Source organism: Opisthocomus hoazin, chromosome 28 (assembly GCF_030867145.1).
Source record: "Opisthocomus hoazin isolate bOpiHoa1 chromosome 28, bOpiHoa1.hap1, whole genome shotgun sequence".
In the NCBI taxonomy this organism is placed as follows: Eukaryota; Metazoa; Chordata; class Aves; order Opisthocomiformes; family Opisthocomidae; genus Opisthocomus; species Opisthocomus hoazin.
Genome location: NC_134441.1, coordinates 3,765,770 through 3,785,511, shown reverse-complemented (window position 1 = coordinate 3,785,511; position 19,742 = coordinate 3,765,770). Strand labels below are relative to the sequence as shown.

Sequence of the window (19,742 nt, the reverse complement as noted above, 5' to 3'; positions counted from 1 at the left end):
AAGTAACTACGTCCATACAGGTATCATTTATAAACAAGACAGCAAGGGAAGGAGCTTGGCAGGAGCACTGGCAAGAATTGCTAACATGTACCCGGGCTCCTCCAAGCGTACAACGTGCATGGACACACATCGGAAATTCTCTGCCGCCACAAAAATAAGAGCAGTGGTAGCAGATGGGTAAACACAGCCAACGCGCTGTCATCCAATTTTCAGTTTGGCGATTATCTGGGAAAATTTAGTGGTGTATCAAAAGACTCAGCTAACTGAGCCCAGTCCGTGTGGCCCAGACGTTGCCACTCGAAGGCACCTGGCTGGTGGGCTATGAGCAGGAAGATCCTACAGAGAGGAAGGCTGGAGTAGGATGCTGTCTGATTTGGGACATTTAGGTCTCTGAGCATTAAAAAATTAATTTCATTCTCTGATTCGTTGCCCCGTCCGTATGACTTATAATCTCTCCAAGGTCTGAAAGTGCCTCCTGCTCTGTGTTCATGCAGTGTTCATCGTCAGAAGACCTGCACCTTGAAGTCCGCTTTGGCGTTGCTTCGGTCTGAATGCAGACGTAACAGAGTGCGTCAGTGTTCTGAACCCCCCTTATCTGTAAGTAAAACGTTTTCCAGTCCACAGATGGAAGAGCTTTGCAGGACAAAGCATTGCTATGATGGGAAGTTGCTTCTTGATGGGTTTTATTGGTTTTGTAAAAATTCTTTTGAATATCTTGTCCGGTTTTCTGGCTAATGTTTCACATGGTATCCCTAGGCACGTCGAGAACGCACACACACTAACTCTTGCCACAGTTTGGGATGTATAAAAGTGTGTAATGCTATGTTATTTTCCTTAAAAAAAACTTCTCTCTGGAGTCTTGCGGTACTCATGCAGAATCCAGAGTTTTCTTCTAAAACTACACCAGTGGCGCCACTGAAAAAATGAACGTGCGAAGCAAAGAGAACTACCAGCTTATACTGACGGTTCCCAAGAGCTTTCGGGAAGACTTTTCATGAGGGGAGGCTGGGCGTGAACGGGTGAAACGATTCCCTGATGGACGCTGCTGATAGCGCATGCGACCAAAGACCTTGGTTTTCCCTTCTTGGGACCAGAAGTGTTGGGCCTGTTGGTTCCATCCTTGATGCCTCTTCTTTTGCTTTCTTATCAAAGGAGCTTCGTGCGTCCCCAAGCCCTTCTCGGGGAGCAGACCTCTCTAGCTGGCCTAAGAAGAGGACTCTTCCCACTTCAGCGTCATATTGCCACCCAGCATCAGCCAAGCCTTCGCGTGCGCCACGTAGGGATGCAGACGAACGTACGGGCACCGTCATCGAAGCGTACTCAGTCTGTAAGTGTAAAAGTTAAGTCATATTTGCATGTTGAGTCGGAAAGGAGGCGTTGTAATTGTAATCAGAACTGACAAACAAGATTGTCCATCTTCAGCGAAGTTGCCAAAGGGGTTGCTTTGGTGTAAATCCACCGTTGACTCGATACGGGGGACATGGGAACGAGGGGACGTGTTGTTTCGCAGGGTCCAACCCTGCTTGCCTTGGTTCACTCCATCCAGCTGAAGCCCCCCTAGGTCCAATGAACCCTTTGTAGCTGCTGCTGCTCAACGAGGCGGAGCTGGTGAAAGGACGTTAAACAGATTTGCGTCGGAGTCAAGCGAAGTTGGGCGTGAGGAAGCGAATCAGGCACCTGTGAGCATTGCAGCTTTGGTGAGCGAGGTCTCCCAGCCTGGAGAACGGGCATCTGTGTCCCCGCAAAGGTCCGTGCTGCTCTGGGTTGTCCGTACGGGCAGCGTTGCTGGTAATCCGTAAACATCCCAGCGTGGGCAAGGCTTTGACTCTGCCTGCCCTCCTTACATCTCCTCCGTGGTCCGCAGGGAAGTTCAGGCTCCAGCACTGCCAGTCCAGCGTGAAATTCCCATTTTTGCACGTCCAGTTCGCAGCTCCGAGAGCAGGGGGGTATTAGCCCTAGAACTGGGCAGGTTAGACTCACACTCGAGTTTAACGGCGATTTAAATCTCTCTCTCACTCTGATGCAGAAATAGGAATGCTTTGATCGAGGCCTTCCAGTCTTGCAGCTCTTTATCAAGTACGGTGCGGAGCCGATTCGCTCCTAACGAACCAGGGGACCCTAGTGCTGAAGACATCAAAACCAGGCAAATTCCCACTTTCTTTTAGTTTAAACCCTCTGGTCTGGGGTTCAGACCTGCCCTTTTCATACTCCTTTGCCGTCCTTGGTATGAAGGAATAAAGCAATTAGGGATATTGTATTTGTAAGGTTAATAATAATTAACGCATTGATTAAAAACATGAAATTGTGCAATTGGAGCAGAGAAGAAACCCAAACCCTCTTCTACAGGAGAGCGTTTCCTAGGAGGTTTCCTTCTGTTACAGAAATGTTTGCTTGCAATCAGAAGAACATTTCTTTTTAGTGGAGGAATAATAAAATCATTTTCTCCGCGGCCTAATGGGCAGAAGCATATGTTTTTAATAAACATATGGAAGGATGTTTTTCTGCAGTCCAGAATTAGCATTCAGGAGCTTTACAGTGCTTATATATCTCCCTGCCTTTTCTTTCTTTTTATTTAATGAAGGCAATTTTCAGTCTGCGTCCTCTGAAGTCCTGGCAGTTTCGCTGAGTCTTTCCGCGATCGTTTAGGCTGCGCGAGCGTTTTCGGCGTCGGAGCTGTAATTAAAAGTGGGGTTCCGCTGCTCGGTTGAATTTTACCCTTCCCCTCTCACGGCAGGTTTTGCATTTGCGATATTTTGGGTGTGATCTCTGGCGGAGGGAGCCTGCCGTGAACTTTCCAGCTCGGCTGTCTTCACGTGACGCCTGTGCCTCTGCCGTAGAGCCCCAGCGGGAACAGAGCCCCCCGGTTACACCCGTGGGAACCGGTGCTCTGCCATGTCGCAGGTGGTTTGCCAGAGGTGGTTGGTTTTGAAGGGTCTGGCCCTGGGTCGATGGCTTTGTAAAGACGTTTTCACAGAATCACAGAATGGTGGGAGTTGGCAGGGCCCTCTGTGGGTCACCCAGCCCAACCCCCTGCCCAAGCAGGGTCACCCACAGCAGCTGCACAGCACCGCGTCCAGGCGGGTCTGGAATATCTCCAGAGAAGGAGACTCCACAGCCTCCCTGGGCAGCCTGGGCCAGGGCTCCGTCACCCTCAGAGGGAAGAAGTTCTTCCTCGGGTTCAGCTGGAGCTTCCTCTGCTCCAGTTTGTGCCCGGTGCCCCTTGTCCTGTCGCTGGGCACCACTGGAAAGAGTCTGGCCCCATCCTCCTGACCCCCACCCTGCAGATATTTAGAGGCATTTCTAAGGTCCCCTCTCAGCCTTCTCTTCTCCAGGCTGAACAAGCCCAGCTCCCTCAGCCTCTCCTCGCAGGAGAGATGCTCCAGTCCCCTCCTCATCCTCGTAGCCCTGCGCTGGACTCTCTCCAGTAGCTCCTCATCTTTCTTGACCTGGGGAGCCCAGCACTGGACCCAGCACTGCAGATGGGGCCTCCCCAGGGCAGAGCAGAGGGGGAGGAGAACCTCCCTCGCCCTGCTGCCCACACTCCTCTTGATGCACCCCAGGATCCCATTGGCTTTCTTGGCACCCAGGGCACGCTGCGGGCTCGTGGTCACCCTGTCGTCCCCCAGCACTCCCAGTCCCTCTCCACACGGTTTTCACCCATTCGGAAGCTGGATCACGCCATGAGGCACTAGGAGGGCGTTTGCTTTACACAGGCAGAACAAAATGATGGCTCTTGCCATAAAGACCGAGCAGCCTGCCCGGCTCCGCGCATCTTCAGCCTCCGATGGCCTGAGGTGCCCGTCCCGACCTCTGCCCAGGAGATCCCCAGCCCGAGAAGGTGCTGGGATGGGTGGGTGGGAGCCCGCTGTACCTTTCCCTCCTCCTTCCTTTTCATTCAGAGCGCAGCGTCGTTATTAGCAGTGAAGTTTTTATACTTTACAGTTAGCCCAGCCAGGTCATGATGTGTGATAAATCTTTGGCAAGTCAAGCGCTGCTTCGTGCTGGGTACAGTATATGCTTGGCCCCATTAAGAATAATAGCATGAATAACCATAAGCCATTAATTTTGACGAGATCAGGCCCATATCACCTTAAAGGAGTGCGCCGATGCCATGGGAGACATTTGCCTATTTCTGCCGTTCACTCCCTTAATGAATAAAAATACGAAAGTAGCAGCGGTTTGCCTGGCAGAGGAGCGCCCGAGAAGGTTCGCCCTGTCGGCACGTGCCGGGGAGAGCGCCCAGAAATTGCTGCCCGTGCTCCCAGGAGCTGCAGCCGCGGGAAGAGGCACCGACAGCCCCGGGGTCTGGGAAGGGCCTTTTGCAGGGCGAGCAGATTTATTTCCCATGAGGAATAAAAAGCCTCGCTTTCTCCTTTGAGATCGGCCAAGGAGAAATCCCTCAGGATTCCCAGGTTTGGGGGAATCTTACTTCACGGAGAGGGAGCCGGGACCGCCGTCCCGCACCGAGGTGGCGGGAGCATCTCCCGCTTCGCACCCGCTCGTACCGCGTTCTCGTTAGCCCGGCGTGCCCTTCGTTAGCGCATTGCTCCTACCTCTGGGGGGGGGGGACTTCCCTTAGAGGCAAGATCCAGTTTGGTTTTGGTTTTTTTCTCTGCGAAGAAAGCAGGCTGGGAGAGTTCGTTGCCTCGACTTTCGGGGTGAAAAAAAATAGGAAAATAAAAGGTGGAGGGAGGGCAGGAGGCGCGTTGCTGTCGGTCCCACGTGTAGACAGCGTTCTGCGTACGGCTGCGGGTATCGTCGCCAGTGCTGTCGTTAGAGCTAGGCAGCATTTTGGGTAAAAGCAGCATCTTTCATAGAATCATAAAATCATAGAAAGGTAGGGGTTGGAAGGGCCTCCTCATTATCTGAAGCGTCTCTGCACCCAGGCGGTTGTGCGTCCGCTGGATCCGCCGAGTTCCTCATCGAAGCAAACACCGTGGTGCTGGCGCCGAGGGAAGCGATGTGCCGATACGAGCTTTTCTCATCCCGTCTCGCGTTTCCAGTGCTCCTCTGGGATCCGCAGGGGGAACGAGGAGGGCAGGAATCACACACACAGAATCCCAGCATGGCAGGAGTTGGCAGGGCCCTCTGTGGGGTCACCCAGCCCAACCCCCTGCCCAAGCAGGGTCACCCAGAGCAGGCTGCACAGCACCACGGCCAGGCGGGGCTGGAATATCTCCAGAGAAGGAGACTCCACAGCCTCCCTGGGCAGCCTGGGCCAGGGCTCCGTCACCCTCAGAGGGAAGAAGTTCTTCCTCGGGTTCAGCTGGAGCTTCCTCGGCTTCAGTTTGTGCCAGTTGCCCCTTCGCCTTCAATGGCGAAGATGTCTGTACTGGGCGATGGGAAGGGAGCCTTCCTGCTCGGTTTAGAGGGTGATGGATGCTGTCGCAGCCCGCGCAGGGATGCCTCGCTCCGTTAGACGGGTAAAGCTGGTGGGCTGCGGATGCCCAACCTCGTTCCGCGGGGCCCGGGGCTTTTCGGAGGGGTCCTGCTGCCGTCGGTGCACAGCGGAAGCCCGCGGGACCTTCCTTCGGAGGAAGACCAAGAAGACATCAGCCCTTCACATAAAAGCGAGCAGCGGGCGTGCTAACCAGGCAGCTGCTTTTTCTCTTCTTGTTTTTGTTTCTGCACAAGATAAAGGCGCAAATGTCTAAATATTTGGGGTAGGACTCCTTCCTTTCGTGTTTTCCCATGGCCGGTGTTTCCCCAGAGAAAGGAGCCAGGCTTGAGGCAAAGGCGAAAGGACAGGAAGGTTTTAACCCACGTAATTATTCCGTAACGAGCCTCTGTTTTCTGGGCTTTGGTCTTTGATCGTTGCTGTTGTTCTCACGTATGAACTCAGCGGCGATGGTTTCGCCGCCGCGGCCTGCGGCTCCCTGCTTCGGCGGTGCCAGCAGCGTGGCGGGTCTCCAGGTGGGTTTCTTGTCGGGTATTTGGCCGGCCACAAGCAGCCGATCTCGGATCCGACAGAAGCCGGCGCTTTCCCTCGGCGTGGCTCTCGTCCAAGCATTCCAGTATGTAATTTCCACTAATTTGCAGCACTGTACTGTTAATTACACGAAAGATTTACTTAGAGCTACCCCTTCCGCGATGTTCTTCGTGCCTGCATTAACTACGTTGCTTCTCATTTGCAGTTCTCGGTCGCTCCACGAGGCTCAGCTGCTGTGGTCGATGCCCTCTGCTTGCTCAGAGCACGGTGTCTCCCAGTGCCCTCAAACTGGGCACCAGTTCAACGTGGGTTGAGGCCCGTGAGTCCCTCTGAGTCGAGGTGCGACGGTCCCACCACGGATCTCTTTCTGCTGGGAGGCGAGGGCTCCTCAAACCACCATTCTCACCTCCCGCACCGATGATGGCTGTAGCCCCCATCTTCCCAACACCAGCTTTTTTATTATTATTTATTTCCCTGCCCTCTGTCTCATTTACCAGAGGGTGAGGACGAGAAGCGCCCACCCTTTCTGCCCGCTTTTTGGGAAACTCTTGCTCCCATTCTGAATTTTTCCACTGAACTAACAGCTCCGCTGTGATCAGAGCATCCTCCCAGGGCAGGAGCTCTTGCCGTCCACCCTCTGCGTAACAGATCCCCTACAACCCTGCGCGGTTACGAGCGCGGCGTGGCCGCTCGCTCTGAGCCAGGTTTTCTCAGGGCTCCCGGCACCGGGATTGACAACCTGTGGAAAGAGTAAATCTTCCTCCTGTCGTAGCCACGAGGAGCTGCAGCCGGTTTCCTCACCAGAGGTGGGAAATGTCCGGCAGCGCCGCGGTGGGAGCTGCGACGCAGGCAGTGGGCCGGCTCCTCTCTCCGGTGCCCACATCAGGCAGTCCGTCACCGGCGCAATTTCACACTCAATTTCCGTAATTGCTTGGCATAATTTCTCTCAGGTGAAGAGTAGGAAGATGGCTGTGCTTCATCAGAAGACTGGCGATTCATCACGAGAGCTGTCTGACAGCAGGACACGGTCTGACTTGTTCCCATCGCGCCCCTGCCAACCTGCTCCTCCCCAGGCAGCACAAGAGGGACAGCAGAAAAAAGAAACCAAATCCAATTACTTGGTGGTTTCCCATCTACACGCTCCTTTTATTTATTTCAGGTTGTGCCCACCGTGGGTGAGGTGCTGGTCAAGGACACGGGAGCTGCTCCGGGGAGTTCATGGTCCGTGACGGGGTGAGAAGCAGGGCTGTGGAGCCAGGGGCTCTGTCCCACTTGGATACCCAGCACCCAGACCTGCTCCTGCTCTCACAGAATCACAGGATGGTGGGGGTTGGCAGGGCCCTCTGTGGGTCACCCAGCCCAACCCCCTGCCCAAGCAGGGTCACCCAGAGCAGGCTGCACAGCACCGCGTCCAGGCGGGGCTGGAATATCTCCAGAGAAGGAGACTCCACAGCCTCCCTGGGCAGCCTGGGCCAGGGCTCCGTCACCCTCAGAGGGAAGAAGTTCTTCCTCGGGTTCAGCTGGAGCTTCCTCTGCTCCAGTTTGTGCCCATTGCCCCTTGTCCTGTCGCTGTCGCTCCAGCAGCTCCTCATCGTTCTTGAACTGGGGAGCCCAGCACGGGGCACAGCACTGCAGATGGGGCCTCCCCAGGGCAGAGCAGAGGGGAAGGAGAACCTCCCTCGCCCTGCTGCCCACACTCCTCTTGATGCACCCCAGAATCCCATCGGCCTTCTTGGCACCCAGGGCACGCTGCTGGCTCATGGTCACCCTGTCGTCCCCCAGCACTCCCAGTCCCTCTCCGCAGAGCTGCTCTCCAGCAGGTCCGCCCCAGCCTGTCCTGGTGCCTGGGGTGGTTCCTCCCCAGGTGCAGGACCCAAGCCAGCTGGGATGGTTTATCCCTGCAGAAGAACAGCAGGCGGGTCGACCTAGACCCGGTTGTTCAGTTGCAAATGCCTTGTTGTCACGTTGTGTTACCGCTGAAAACAGAATGGCCCGACATGACCGAAGCCAGGTATATACAGGTGCCAAAAACAGAAGGGGAAAAAAAACAGGTGAAAGCTGCTGTGGGCTCATCAATAACCTGACACAACTCCTTGCCCGTGCTCCGAGTTGAGAAAACACAGCCGTGATCAGCACGCGGGTCAGGATTTCACCGAGCCGTCCAAGGAGAATTTACTGTAGCTTCTCCCTGACAAGAGACAGAGATATAAAAAAACGACACGGTGAGTTCTGCTCCAGCAACAGCTGTGCAGAATATTGTTCGTCAGAGCTAGAAAGGTCACCTCGGCAGAGAAACGGCAGCGGCAGCTTTTGGCTTCCTGTTCCTTTGGGCGATGCGTGTGGGAGTTTCTTGAAGGCAAGGAGAAAGAGCGGGCGATGCAGCACCCCACGTCTTGGATCGAGCAGCGTCGTTCTTCGTCGGCTTTGCGTTGCACCTGGTTGACACGGGCTTGTAAAGCAGTTGGAAGCCATCCAGCGCTGTGTTATAGTAGTAAAGACCTTGGCGGGGCCGTAGCACGCTGCCAGACGTCCGTCCGCTGCTCGGAAAAGCCACCCGCCAGCCCGGGGACGTGGCAAGCACCCGCGCCGTGCACGAGACGAGCAAGCTGGAGGAGGAAGAGGGGTGAAGCAACCACTGCGAGATCTGACCATCCCGTGTCTCGCTTCTGGCTGTCACCAGACGGCTAAGAGAAGGTCAAGCCTGAAATAGTTTGCTCTGCAATAACCTGGTGGAGGGAAGGTTACCCACCGCTGATTATTTCTCCCTCATTCCCATAGAAGGCCAGGAGATCTTGACCAGGATCAGATCCCCGATGTATTCAGCCCACGAATCTTTTCTTGGTCTTTACAGGCTGCACAAAAGCTCCAGGATTCCCAAGGGCACCCGATATTCGCTGTTGATCGCCCACTTCCCCCGCTTCAGATAAACCAGCTCCATCCCAAAATCCAAGCGAGTGCCGGGGAAGGAGACTGGTGAATAATTGACCTAAGAAACAAGATTTTTATTTAGTTTGAAGCTTGTTAGGTTGCGTTTGCATAGCTACAGGGTCACATTCATTATTCATGAGCGTAAGCTGCCGTGACCCCCGCCTCCCCCCCCGCGCCGATGCTGGCAAACGCTGGCTCCCAGAGTCCCAAGATCAGACATCTTCCTTGCTGCTTGAAGCAATTTCTCCTCAAAAGGAGGACAGCCGGATTTTTTATTCACGTGTGGGTCTTCTCCTGGCAGAACGTTTACCACGGTACAGAAAAATCGGGCTCACGGGTCGGGGTGGGGCAAGAAATGACTTAGGGAAATGGCGTTTTCAGCGGTGGGTGCTGGTGGGGGACAGGCCTGTCCGACCCGGGGCAGGTCATCTCCCACCGGCTGACCCAGGGGACATGAAAAAAGGCCCAAGGTCCCCAGGAGGGGCTGGGAGCCGGCCACTGCCCCCAGCAACGAGGCCGGTTTGTGTGTCCCGAGCAGGCGGAGTGGAGAGCCCATCCGAAGGGAAAGCTGCTGCGACCGGGAGAAGGGGAAGCGTACGGCCCTTTGGAGGAGAGACCGAGGCTTCAGCAAGATCCCGTCGGCTGGAACAGCGGGCTGGAGTCGAGAGGAGAAAGGCAGGTGGGTGCAGGAATGCTGAACGGGGAATTCTCCGGCTGCGCAGGAAGGGATGCGGGGGGAAGAGCACCGCCCGCAGAACATCCGACCCTGTGCGATGGGTGCACGCCACCGACAAACAAGCAGCAGAGAAGCAAATCATAGAAAGTTTTGGGTTGGAAGGGACCTCCAGAGGTCATCCAGTCCAACCCCCCCGCAGCGAGCAGGGACACCGCTGACTGGATCAGGGTGCTCAGAGCCCTGTCCAACCTGGTCTGGAATGTTTCCAGGGATGGGGCCTCCACCACCTCTCTGGGCAGCCCGTTCCATGCAGCAGGGCATTAAGCAGCGTGCTGTGTGCGAGACGTGGGGGGCCGCTGCCCCGCTCGGGGTCACCACGCGTTTGGAAAGGTGTGGGCAGAGTGGGGAGCGTGCGGGAGGGCTGGGCTGGGAAGGAGAAGGCAGCCAGACCGCAGCTGGAAATAGCTCCATCTATTGCAAATCATCGAATCATGAAGGTTGGAAAAGATCTTTAAGATCATCAAGTCCAGCCATCACCCCAACACCCCCACGCCTACTAAACCACATCCCCAAGTGCCACATCCACACGGTTTTTGAACCCCTCCGGGGATGGGGACTCCCCCACTGCCCCGGGCAGCCTGGTCCAAGGCCTGACCGCTCTTCCAGTACGGAAATTTTTCCCAGTATCCAATCTAAACCCCCCCTGACGCAACTTGAGGCTGTTTCCTCTTGTCCTGTCGCTGGTTACCTGGGAGAAGAGACCAATCCAACGACCAGATGTGCTCCATAGGCAGTGATGTGCTTCATCTGCAATTAAGGGAGTTGCATTACCTCTTTAGGAAAACCCTCCCGGGAAAGGATGCCTCGAGCCGTTCCGTGGGACCCTTCAACAAACATCTCTCAAGGATGGCCAGGGCTGAGTCTTCCTCAGTGCAAGATGACCTTGGGGTCCAGCCGTGAACACCGGAAGCAATGAGCGTCGGAGCAGCTCCCTCTGTCAGTAAGTGGCCTGCAACTGAGATATAAAAAAGAGATTTTTGAAGGAGCCCGGCGTTGTTTTGGGATGCAATTAGCATGTTTAGCACCGGGAGGGGGGAGCAGAAGCTGTTCTGGGAAGCGCTGCCAATCAAACGGTGATTTGCTCTCGGTGTGAGGCACTCTCCTGCTCTCTTACCCAAAGACAAAAAGGTAATCAACACAAATGATACGAAGAACAGTAATTAAACATCTCAAAAGTGCTAGAGACTGCATTTACGGTGCGACAGGCCCAGAAGAAAGATGCTGAAAGGGGGTGTTTCCAGTAGGCAAAAGCGAGACGGTGACAGGATGCTCATTGCTGGGTACCTTGACCTTTTCTTGCCTTTCGGCGGCGAAGACAGACAGGAACACGCCAGCCCGGCTTCCCCCTGTGCCATCACCTCGCCGTGTCCCTTCTCAACTCCCAGAGCGGGGACCCAGCAGGGCTAAAGGCGGCGGCAGCGCCTGGACCCTGTCCTCGCCCGCCTTGTGCCCGGGTCTCGCGCCCAGCTTCCCTCCCCGAGAAGCTCTGCACAGCACCCGGCGAAAGCCAGTTCCACCCAGGGAACAGCACGGGCTTAGGGCTGGGTTGTTTCTTGCGGGTCTGGCTCAGGTTTGCTCTGATTTTTGGCCGGTCACAGCCACTCCGAGCTCCTCCATCCCCGCAGAGGGTAGGAACGCCGTCGACAGAGGGAAAACACCGCGTCCTTGGTGCCCGGTGGCCAAATTATCAACCCAAATTATTAAATCCTCTCTTCTATTCTCGTTTTAATCCAGGGGAATATATTCTGGAGAGACTTGCGGTCACTCGTGCTGAACAGAAACCTACCTCGAAGCCTCTTGCTGCTCCAGGAGCAGAAGCTGCGCTCCGGCGTGGAGCTCTGCCGGGGGTCTCACCCCATCGAGGGCCAGGCGTCCTCCATCTGCCCACCGCTCGCCATCGCCTGGTGGGTACCTGCCATCTGCTGGCAAAACCGCAGGAGGAAAAAATACCAGGAAGGTGATTTTTGTCAAGGCGAAACTCTACGAAAGGGACGGGGCTGGTGGTCTTCAGCGGGGCCGCTTTGGGGAGAGCCGGCGGCAGCGCTTGCACCCGACGCAGCACGCCCGGCCCCGTTCCTTCCCCCAGCGCAGCCCCGAGCTCCTTCCCAGCGATTGCCAGCAAAGATTTTGCCAGGAGGTTGTTTTTTGAGGGAAGTAGCAATTTGTCTCACTACAGTGGTATTCTGATTTCTTACTGTAAGGGCTGAAAAACTGAAAACAACCTGCGAAGTCTGGCTTATTAAAACTGCCCCATTTTCTTTGCTTTCAGGTGTAATTTTTTTCCCCTGTTACCTGGGATTTTCCCACCCCCCCTTCTTTTCATCCTTTTTCCCTTTGCCATCCTCTCGGTGGATAAACGAACTCAAGAGGAGAAACAAGCAGAACTGGAAGTCAACAGCCAGAAAAATGTCTTTATATTTTCTGTCTCCGATTTTTTCTCTGTGTTTTTTCTTATACAGGACAGCGGCAGGAAAATCACAGAATTCTGTGATTTTCACAGAATGTTTGGGGTTGGCAGGGCCCTCTGTGGTCCCCCAGCCCAACCCCCTGCCAAAACAGAGTCACCCAGAGCAGGCTGCACAGCACCGCATCCAGGCGGGGCTTGAATATCTCCAGAGAAGGAGACTCCACAGCCTCCCTGGGCAGCCTGGGCCAGGGCTCCATCACCCTCAGAGGGAAGAAGTTCTTCCTTGGGTTCAGCTGGAGCTTCCTCTGCTTCAGTTTGTGCCTGTTGCCCCTTGTCCTGTCGCTGGGCACCACTGGAAAGAGTCTGGCCCCGTCCTCCTGACCCCCACCCTGCAGATATTTATGGGCATTTCTAAGGTCCCCTCTCAGCCTTCTCTTCTCCAGGCTGAACAAGCCCAGCTCCCTCAGCCTCTCCTTGTAGGAGAGATGCTCCAGTCCCCTCCTCATCCTCGCAGCCCTGCGCTGGGCTCTCCAGTAGCACAGTGGGCACTGGGGGACTCAGCTGCTTCTTTGTAAAGCGCATTTGTCCAGTATGGATTATAATGCCGTAGTATTTAAGCTCAGAATGCTGTGGGTAGATTTTTGGGGGTTTTTTTAGCGCACAGAGTTGGTTACCAGCACCCAAGTATGAACTGTCTTGCTGAACAGACAGCAAGGTGGATGCCGTGGGGGATTGTCCACTTGGGGTTGAAGGGGATGACGAGGAGCAGGGCCACGCGGGGACAGTGATCTCAGGAGGCTGCGCTTCACCCCCCGGTACAGGAGCAGCGCGAGGCCGTGCGTCGCTTATGCCTTATTTATAGGTATGAAATCAGACATCACTACAACACAGCTCTTGTGCTGCCCCCCCGCAGATGGGTGAATTGCACCCTAAAGCAAATATGGGAGACTCGTCCTGTTCGTCAGCCACCGGTAACAGGGTTACTGCAGGCAGAGACGGTGCCTGTCTTGGCTGAAGAGCAGGCGCTGGCCTCGGCCACTTCTGTTTGCGTAATTATGCTGGAAATTCTGTCCCGCTGTGGCTGTCTAATTACGTTTTGAAGTAAGAAAAAAATATTTATACACATGTAGGGCTTTTTTTCCAAAGCTTTCAGGGCCAGATTTTCAAGTGTTGAGGAGCAGGGCTTGTTAGAACACAACAGATCAAGAAAGTTCTGGTTCACATTGGTCTGATTTGACAGCAGAAAGAAAAGGGGCCCTTTTCCTGCCTGTCCAGGAGGGCAAGCCTGGGATTTTTTGGGACATTCACCCGGGATGAAACAGGCTCCTTCCCTACCAGGGGGAGTCAGCCTTGTCCATCTGCCTGCTGCACTTGACCCTAGTCCCGGAAAGACAAGCTGGGAAGGGGGAGGGGATGAGGTTGGCATTTTTCTGGAGTCTCCCCACTGGCATTTTTCAAGGGGTGCGTGGTTGTGCGGGTTTGAGGGGAGCAGTAAGCGATGCTGAGTCTCTTGGGAGGCCTTCAAAGACCACCTATGCTTGGCTGCGTGCTTTAATGGATAACTTTGGGCACCGAAACGGTAATGAGGATCCAGATAAAGGTTTCTGGGAGTCAAAACAAAACTCAGGAGAAGCCGTAAGCCCAGAAGAGCGGCTGTACAAACTTGAATATGGTAAAAAGGGACAAAAAAGTGAAGGCTGTGTATATCAGCTGGTTGTGCTCTGTATGTGCTCAGCAGCTGGAAGGGACTGAAAAGGAAAAAGCCTGTTTTACCTTGATATCACCAGTTTTTCTAGGTGTCATTTTCCTCCTTTAATTAAATCTAGAGCCTTACCCTTTAGCGTAGTCACCCTGCAATCGAAGCTCCGCTGTCGCCGCAGCCAGAGGATGGAGCCGGACTCTGCTCAGGGGCGTTCGCTGAAAGGGCAAGAAGCAAAGGGGACAAATTGAAATACAGGGATGCCATTTAAACACAAGAAAAAACTTTTTTTTTTCTTGAACACGAGAGCTGCCAAACACCAGACTGGGTTATCCAAAGAGGCTGGGGTGTCCCTGTCCTTGGCAGTGCTCAGAACCCAACGGGACACGGCCCTGAGCAAGCTGCTCTGGAGGATCCTGCCCCAAGCAGAGGGTTTGGTCTGAGGACAAACTCAAATTATTTTGTGGTTTAGCAGCAGAACTTCCCATCTCTTGTTTCCCTCCCAGGTGTGAACCACCAGCAGTGCCACTTCCCAACTGCCCGCGTCCCAGCACCCTGGTCTCCTCTTTCCAGGTAAGGAGAGCCAAACCATCCCATCTCCGTATCCTTGTTGTCCGTTTTCCTTGAAGGGCCAGAGGCTGCATCAGGCTCAGGGTCCGCAGCTCCAAAAGCAGGTCTCTGCAGCCCTCTAGTGCTTGGTAAATACGTAGGAAAAGCAGAGTTTGCAACAGTCCTGGGGAAAAAGGGCAAGGGCAGCTCAGGCTTGGTGTTCTCTGGCTCTGGAGCCCAGGGAGAGGTGCCAGCCCAGCCATGGTGGGTGCAGAGCCCACAGCAGGGGCTGGAAGGTCCCCTCCAGCATCAAAGGTTTGGGCTGGGGGGCTCTGAAAGCCCCCGCCCCGAGCAGGCAGGGACGCTGCCCACCTGTGCTGCATCTCTATCCCTGCCTCTGCTGCTGGGTAACCCGAGCAAGCCATTTTTCTGTGCCTCCTCTCACCGCTGCCATCGTCCTAATCATTCTCCTACCCCTCGTCCCCGCAGCGGTGCTGACCTCCCAGCGACTGCAGCAGCTCGGCTAGAGCACTTGCCCCAGGATTTCACCGTACCTTTTCTATTTAAGTTACTCATTTTCCAGGGGAAGACCGTGTAGCTATTTAAACACTGTTCTACCTTGCAACACTAATTGAAAAGAGAGGCTTTTATTTGCTGACAGGACAAAGCAGCAGCTGGTATTTACCTAAACAATTTAATGTTCAGACAGGCTCCTGATCCACAGGACGCATCCCCACCAGAGAGGCCGTGCTGGCGTAGGAAAAGAGCGTGTTGGCTACACAACCCCTAGACTGTTTGTTGCGGCACCGACATCTGGTATGGAAATGATTGAACAGCTTCATCCTGGGGAGCATCACTGGGGGGGTTCCTGACAAGCCCCCTCCCCACAGGCATGCCTTCTCCCACCTACCCTGCGCCCTTCTCCTGTGCCTTCAGCCTCTCTCGCTGTAGCTCCCCACATCCTGCAAAGTCAAGGACGCACTCCACGCTTGGGAGGCCCCGTAAAGGGAACGGGTGAGGAACAGGGCACGGGTGAGGAACAGGGCACCATTTAGCAGTCCCTTTCCTGGCAGCTTTTGCCTATTCCAGTTAGGCTCGTGCTCTGTCTTCTCAGCGACAAAAATCCACGCGGAGCCAAGTGGGGAGACTTTTTCTGCATCCGTTTCACTTCTGTCAAAAACACTCCTCCCATATGCATCAAAAACCAGCCCCTTTTGCCAAATAACAGCCACAAAAAAAAGTTCATTAAATGGAAGACAGTTGCTTTCCAGGCTCTTTCTGATAAAATCCTGAAAAGCTTCTTTACTATTGCATTTCTCCCACAAATCTCCACTGCAACAAAAAACAGTCGTCTGCATATAGAATATTTGGAACGATTAATTCTCTGGAGCTCCAGAGGCAGATGTGCTGATGGCACCTACGCTGAGACAGGTCAGCTGTGCCCTACAGCTACAGGGGGAAGCTCCTGCCCATCCCCGTGCCAGGGTCCAGGGCCTCCCGGTGGGTGCAGGCAGCATGGGCCCACTGCTTTCTCACTTTCTCCCCCATCAAATGAAATAGAATCTCTTTAAAATTAATTACATCATCTTTGACTTGATGATTTTTGCTTTTAAGGGTCTGAGAAGCTGCAGTGCAGAGTTTTATCCCCAGCAAAGTGCAGAGGCTGAACCAGGACTCAAGGATGCTCTGGCTCTGCCAGCCCTCGCGTGGGGAGAAGGAGCAGGAAAGGTCTGCGAGCCACCACCTCCCCCACTAAGGTGACAGCCAAGGACTTCAAGACCCAAATAAAAAACAAGGTAAAAAGCAACTCGTGCGGGTATACCTGCAAAACTTGGGATTTGGTCCATAAATTGACAAGTGCTTTGGGATTTAAGTAGAAGACCCTGCAGAAGTCCCCCTCAGGAGAAGAGGAACCGTGGCTGCTCTCCTCCACCACCCATCCAGGCTGAAGCTGCCTTGAAAGAAACAACCTGAATAACCTTGTCATTTCAATTTTTCACACATTTTCCTGCGCGGTGTGTTCTCAAGATCTGGGAAGTTTAATTTTCCCAGCACGGCTGCCAGAGGCTGCTAGTCCCTATCAGAGCTCGCTCGACCACATCAAAGGGAAGAGGAGACATCAGAGGGGAGGGGAAGGGCCACAGTCCTGTCCTGGAGGGCTGGGGGGATGCTGCAGGCTCCGAAGCATCCCGCACTTTCTGGGAGCGGGGTTGGATGAGCAGAGTGCGTTACCTGTGCTGTTGCAATTGCCCAAGCAGAAGCAACTGGAAAGCTGTCTTGCCTCCTAGGTCATGGCTGGGCGATGCTTACTGGAGAACCACAGCCAGACCCTTGGTGAAGGTGGGACGGGATGAGGATCTTCACTCCTCTGCCAAAAAGCAACTGGAGGACAGCTACGTGATGACAAACTGTGCAATCACTGCAGCAGCATCAGAGAAAATGGATGCAGGTAAAGAAATCAAGGGTGTCCAAGAGCTCCGTTTCCCTGATTTCTCTGGTGGTGGTCCCTAAGCTATCTCAGACAGGAGACGCGAACTGGGGCATTGCAAACAAGCTCGCACTTACCTCCAAAACCTAGAGTTTGCCACCCCTGCCCGAGCGCAGCGGAGGAAGGAGTCCCCAGTCGCAGGCTGAGGCCCAAAAAGGGACCAGCACTCACAGAATCCCAGGAAGGTCAGGGTTGGCAGGGCCCTCTGAGGGTCACCCAGCCCAACCCCCTGCCCAAGCAGGGTCACCCAGAGCAGGCTGCACAGCACCGCAGCCAGGCGGGGCTGGAATATCTCCAGAGAAGGAGACTCCACAGCCTCCCTGGGCAGCCTGGGCCAGGGCTCCGTCACCCTCAGAGGGAAGAAGTTCTTCCTCGGGTTCAGCTGGAGCTTCCTCTGCTTCAGTTTGTGCCCGGTGCCCCTTGTCCTGTCGCTGGGCACCACTGGAAAGAGTCTGGCCCCGTCCTCCTGACCCCCACCCTGCAGATATTTGTAAGCATTTCTAAGGTCCCCTCTCAGCCTTCTCTTCTCCAGGCTGAACAAGCCCAGCTCCCTCAGCCTCTCCTTGTAGGAGAGATGCTCCAGTCCCCTCCTCATCCTCGTAGCCCTGCGCTGGACTCTCTCCAGTAGCTCCTCATCTTTCTTGAACTGGGGAGCCCAGCACTGGACCCAGCACTGCAGATGGGGCCATCTCAACTGCGAGTAAATCAAGACACAGAGTCAGGAGGGAGGGCTGTCAGACCCGGAGACTCCAGCCACCTCACGAAAGAGGGCTTGGATGCCTGGGCAACATCTGCATCCCGTTGTTTATCCCAGCCGGGCCTTCCCAGAGCCAGCAGCAGCATCTCCCTCTGGTTTCCAGCAGGAGGGGGGCTGCCTTTGAAGGCTCTGCTTGCATAGGAAATGAACCTCTTGATTCCTGGTGACATTTGTGGCAAGGTGTAGGTGGTGCTTGGAGCCTGAAGCTCCCTAGCTCTGTTTGCTCAGACACTCCTCGCTCCGGTGAAACGCGATAACACGAAGCGGTGGGTGGAAGGAGCAGCACAGGCGCATCCCTCCAGGAGACAGTGGGTTTCAGAAGCCCTCTGCGTGCACAGCTCCCACCCCACCGTCACCCAAGCCCCTGCACCCACTGAGCTTCTAACTGGGGAAGCAGCAAGAGGCACCGCTGCCTTTTGTTCCAGCTCTGCAGCAGCCGGAGCCGCTCTTGTCTGATTGTTTGTTTCGCTGGATTGCTAATTAAAAAAGGCAAAAATGAGGCTTTGCCAATCCAGCCTGGCACAGTGGGGACTTCTGTTATGGTAACCCAGCAGCCTTTTCACTCTCTAGGCTAAGAAAACCCAGGAGGCAAGACCTACACCCTCAGGAGCCCCGCAGCATTCACCAGAGCTACAGGAAAGTTAATTAACCCTTCCCTCTGGGGTTAGGTCTTAGCACTGTTCCTATCTTTCCAGCTCTGCTTTAAGAAAATTCTCTTCAAGCTCCAGCTGCTGGAGTCAAGTTCATAAGGGGAGATGATTTTCCGTTCTAACCTTGGTGCTGGGTGAGAAGGTGCCCACAGTGACAGTGCTGCAGTAACAGGGCACCGGTTGGGTTTGTGAAGCTGAGTCTGTGGCCTCAGCCGTGATTTCTTAGAGCTCAGGGATGGCCCAGCCCAGGTCCTGTAACAGCCTTGTCCCAAAGCCCACAGCACCCTGGAGAAGGCAGCCAGGACCCTGCAGGATTGCGGCCCACCACATTGGTACCACTGCAGAAGCAGACAGCTGAAGAGCAGCCAGCTTGCAGCTTTGCAGGATGGCAGCATTGGAAGCTCAGTGCCCAGGTCTTGCAACGCTCATTGCAGCTGTGGATCCTTGCTATCAATGCTGACCACTTCCAACTCCTATCTCATTTCACTGCATGCTCTAAATTCACCCCCCCTTTTGTTCTTTGGGTTGTAACCCACTTCGAGCTGCCCTTCCTCCCTGCAAACACCTTTTTCTTTCTCACCTTCCAGGTGCCTGGGAAGCTCTGCTCACTACACCAGGCAGTTCTCTGCAGCCCTTTGCCAACCCCAGGCTCTGAATGATCCAAGTCTGCATTCACCCTCCTTCCCAGGACCCTGCAGCTGGGCTAACTGGGCTCTGAGACCCCCTGGACGCTGCACGAGAGGAAGGTGCTGGGCTTGGCTCATCTGCCTCCCAGAGCAAACCCATCCGCCTGAAACCCTCCCCAGCAGAGCCTGCCTGCCCCGCAGCCGAGAGCCTGCTGACATCCGATGCCGTTCCCTGTTCCTGCCAAGGATTTCCAGGGAAAGGGAGCAGCCCCCCATATCTTATCTCATCCAACAGCAAGCAATGCCACAGCACCTTGCTGCTAGCACAGAGGCCTGGGAGAACTTCTACCTCTAGAGCAGCTTCTGTCCTGACACCCTCTTTAAAAATATCTGCACAGGATTAACTGGTTTTTTAGCAAACCACCTGAAGAACCTACCTTATAGAGCAGGGAGGTCTAACAACCAGAGCCCCAAAACACCCAAGTCATCCAAGTCCCTGCTTGCTGTGTCCCCTGGGACCTGCAGACACGTTCTCCAGACTGAGACCTCATCTTGTACACAGCAGGATGAAGTGGGGAAGCAGCAGAGGTTTTGTGTAGGCGATATTATGGCCTTACCCCTCCCGTGATGCATGGCTTAAATCACATATCTTGCTTAGTAAGGCACCCTCCTCATGCCACCCACCCTGCCAGGCTGTAGGAAGGCTCCCTGACCAGGCACCATCCCTTGAGCCCAGCTCCCCTGCTCCTTGCCTGCTGCTCCATCCTGCCCTGGGGTGCTGAGTGCCCGGGAGAGATGGATGAAGAACCAGAGAGTGTCCCCACGCTGCAGATGAAGCTTCTCCAGGAGCATACTAGGACACCTCCAGGGTCTCTCCAGCAAACACAGCATGTGGAGGAGCTGGGTTCCAGCACCAGACTCACCCACAGCACCCTGCAGAGAGGATGAGGGGTCCTGAGCCGGAGCTTAAATA

The 19,742-nt window shown here is 54.8% G+C and overlaps 1 long non-coding RNA gene across 1 annotated transcript; it reads left to right on the top strand.

The window, feature by feature from the left end:
• Positions 1 to 516: 516 nt before the first annotated feature.
• Positions 517 to 19,715, top strand: LOC142364729 (uncharacterized). The gene is made up of 10 exons (XR_012766338.1): positions 517 to 597; positions 1,153 to 1,327; positions 9,396 to 9,536; positions 10,373 to 10,533; positions 11,328 to 11,497; positions 14,206 to 14,272; positions 14,954 to 15,064; positions 15,863 to 16,044; positions 16,537 to 16,697; positions 18,731 to 19,715. It is a non-coding gene; the product is annotated as an uncharacterized LOC142364729 (long non-coding RNA).
• The last annotated feature ends 27 nt before the right edge of the window (positions 19,716 to 19,742 follow it).